The sequence below is a fragment of the Arachis ipaensis genome, chromosome B07, assembly GCF_000816755.2.
Source record: "Arachis ipaensis cultivar K30076 chromosome B07, Araip1.1, whole genome shotgun sequence".
NCBI lineage: Eukaryota > Viridiplantae > Streptophyta > Magnoliopsida > Fabales > Fabaceae > Arachis > Arachis ipaensis.
The window spans coordinates 37,243,996-37,248,202 of record NC_029791.2 but is presented as its reverse complement, the minus strand read 5'-3'; positions in this window follow the sequence as shown (position 1 = coordinate 37,248,202).

Below are 4,207 nucleotides of genomic sequence, written 5' to 3'. Positions count from 1 at the left end.
TTATATAATACAGCTCAACTGAGAAGGAATGACTTGTTGTCTCTAGTGGGTTCAGAAGTTATCATATCTTGCATGGTATGCAATAATTTATCTGCTTGAAGTGTAATTAGCAATTATATCAAAGTACTAACGTAATGAATTAATTATTTTTGTCTTGTGCGAAACAAAAATCAGACCAATCATAAACTTGGACTAAAACAACCAATTATTGGCTTCCTTTGTGAACTTTTCTACTACTCTCTTTTCTTTTTAACATTTTATTTTCTTCTAAATTCAAAATGTAACTAAATGGAAATTTGGTTTGGAAAAAAAAAAAACCCTGGATTATAGACAGGGACAACCCTTCTCTTCTTTCACTGCTTTTCTGATTATGTCATTAATAATTTATTAATTTAATATACTAGCAGAACAAATGAACGTCTAAAAGATGTAATTAATTAGAAAGATTAATTAATTATAATAAAAGGTTGCTCGCTGAGGAAGGATTTAGCCGAGAGTGGAATCCACGATATTGTGGGTTGGAAAGAAATGGCTAAAAAAGACCAAAAACCAAAACAAGGCCCAACGTTAGAGTATATTTTGGGAAAAATGGCCTTTCAATAAATTTTCAATTTTTTTTTTATCTTGTGCTTACAATATTAATTTTGTTGTAAAAATATGATGAAAAGTAATAAATATAAGAATATAGAAAAGTTATATCTTGATAATATCCTCGTAATATAATACTTGGTAATTTATAAAAATAAATTTTGTATTTCACACAAATAATACACAAAAATTCAATACAAAAGTTAGAATAATATAAACTTGTAAACTTAATGAGTGTTGAAATTTTCTCTTTAAGATTTATTTATACATGAAGGTTTTAAAATAAATAATAGTAGGATATTATTTATCTAAATCACTTACTAATTAATAAAAATACATTATAAAAATTTATACCCCGTTAACTGATAATATTTCATACTCCTTGATGATAGGACATTCATAATTGATAATATTTTATATTCCATTATGTATAATAATGCTCTATGATATGATATTTACAATAATAATTATTTTGTAACACTCATCTTTAAATGTCATTAGGGATATAACTCGCTAAAAATTTTGTTAAGAAAAATTTTACAATATAAAAAATCTGACTAAGGAGAAAAGAGTACAATATCCTTTATAATGAGAATTGTTCATTAAAAAACGTCATCAAAAAAATTCAATAGATAAAAACCTTATAAAAAAAAAGAGTACAGTCTTTTCCTCTCTTGATAACATCATTTAAGATATCAAAAGCGACACATGTTGATTTTGTGAACCTGATTTTCAAAGGAGGATGCAAAAATTAACTTGGTATATAATTTGCCAAATTATCACTTGAATGAATTTGTTGAATGTCAATTATTCTTTGATTTTAAAGGTCGTGCGTGAGAAAGAACTTGGGAGAAATATATTTTGTTCGATCACCTTTGATGTACCCACTTTTGAGTTGAGCAATACACACAACGTTATCTTCATACAATGTTGTAGGGATTATTTTCTTATCAGACAACTCACATGATAATTGAATATATATCCAATCAAACTCATGAGCCAAAAACATTCACGACTTGCCTCATGTATTGTAAGTATTACAATATGATTGGAAGATATTGCAACTATACTTTATTTTATAGATTTCCATAATATAGTTGTGTCACCAAATGTAAACAAGTATTCTACCTTTACGGGGAATAGATAAATAACCTATACTTGCATAGCCAACTAATTATGACTTAAATGCATAAGGATAAAATAACCCCATATCAGTTGTTCCACGAAGATATCGAAACACATTTTTATTCCGTTCCAATATCTTCTAGTTAGAGAGGAACTGTATCTCACTAATTAATAAGTTTACAGAAAATGCTATGACACTAAGATTTAGTACCATAATAACCAAGTATTTTTTTCATTTTTTTTGTTAGAATGGATCTTTCTTCACATCTAATAAGCTAACGATTATTTGGGTTCTTATTGGATGTGATTCATTCATATCGAATTTTTTCTATGGAAGTCTTTTGATGAATAAATATCCCTTTTGTTACATTCTCAATCTAAAAGCCAAGACAAAATTTTATTTTTTCAAAATCTTTCATCTCAAACTCTTCTTTTAGAACATTTATGATTGTTAGGATCTCTTTAGGATAATTAATGATATTTAAATCATCAACATATACATCAATTATAAATCAAGATACAAATTTTTTTATATAAAACTTCTTCTTTTAGAGCATTTATGATTATTGGGATCTCTTAAGGAGAACCAATGATATTTAGATCATCAACATATACATCAATTATAAATCAAGATACAGATTTTTTTTATATAAATATATAGGCAAATATCATTATTTTTGAACTCTTTTTCATCAAATGCTCTGTAAGATGGTTGTACCACAATCATACAGATTGCTTTAAAATATATAAAGATCTTTGCAATATAACCGAGTATAATCATCGAAAATTCTCTTTGAATGATTAAGATATCTTTAGTATTTGAAGGACTCTCATATAGATATTATAATCTAATGATCTATATAGATAGGTCGTGACCACATCCAATAGATACATATTTAGTATATGATATGCAAATAAGCTAATCAAATATCTCAAGGTAATTGCACATACCACAGGAGAATAGATCTCTTCATAGTCTATACCAGATCTTTGTAAGAAATCTTGTACTACAAATCAAAATTTATAATGTACAATTTTATTATTCTCATTTTGTTTTCTCATAAATACCTATTTTTATTCAACAGGTTTTACACTTTCGAATGTTCGGACTATAGGTCCAAAGATTTCATATTTTCCAGGTGAATCTAATTCATTTTTATGGCGTTTTTCCATTTTTGCCAATCTTTTCGTCGACATTCTTCGATGATTTTTTGTTCAGAATCCTCATTTTCATGCATAATATGTAGCGCTATGTTATATGTAAATATATCATCGACATCATTTCTCTTCGATTCCATTTTTCTTCCGTAAAGGCATAGTTTATTGAAATCTCATCATTTTGACAATTTTTAGGTATCTAAGCATCTTTTGATGTTTCAATTATATCATGAATTTGGACAACAATATGTGTCATAACTATATGTCTTTGTCCTCTTGGATAGGAAGATTATTTGCCTCTTTAATACAATTTTTCTCTCTTATCTTACGAAGATTTTTATCTTTAGAATTGATTGGTCTACCACGCTTTTAATATATTGTTGTACTAATGACCATTTGTCCAACAGGGACATGAATTCGAATTAGAACATTTTTGATTGGTATATAGAATTTCATTGTTCTTTTTATATCAAAAAATACATCAAGCAATTCATTTGATTTTCTACAAATGTATAATCTTTTCAACTTTTAATTCAGATTGTTTTGATCAGTGACGAATTCAAAAAATTTTAGAAGTGGGTCAAAAATATATACACAAAAATAAAATTTGTTGAATATTATTAATTATATGAAGATATAAAAATTAAAAAAATTAGTGAACATTTTTATTTTTAAAATATTATTCATTATATATAATTTATAAAAAATATTTTTTTTATTTTTAAAACTTGAACTTAAAATATTTTAATTAAATTATAAAAAATTTGTTATCCTAACTAATTAATTAATACCTAAATTATAATTGTTTGAATTAAAATTTGCAATTGAAAATTTTAAAAAGAGAAACAATAAAATTGAAAGATATATAGAGTCATAGAGATTTATATAAAAAAACATGAAGAATTTAAAATTTACTTTTTGATGAAGAAAAGATGACTACTAGACAAGGAATAAAAAAAGAAGGTTGAAAATATAAAAATAAGAAGAAGGTTTAAGAAAATAAAAGAGCGATGACCTAAAAACTAAATTGGATTAGGTTAATTAATAGTCAAAATAATAAAAAATAAAAAAAATAAATTTGAGATTTTGACCAATTAAATTTAATTTATTTGTAATGAAAACATTTAAAATTTAAAATAATGACATATTATATATAACTATTTTTTTTTTTAAAATTGAAAATACAGTGGGGCAAGTGTCCCCTCATGCTTGTTGCTAGGTCTGTGCCTGATCTTGATTGAGAATCCAAATGTATTAATGATAATGCATTTTCAATTTAACTCTTTTTTTACATGTTTATTCTTTTCTCCTAATGTTGAAAATAATGTCTCATTAA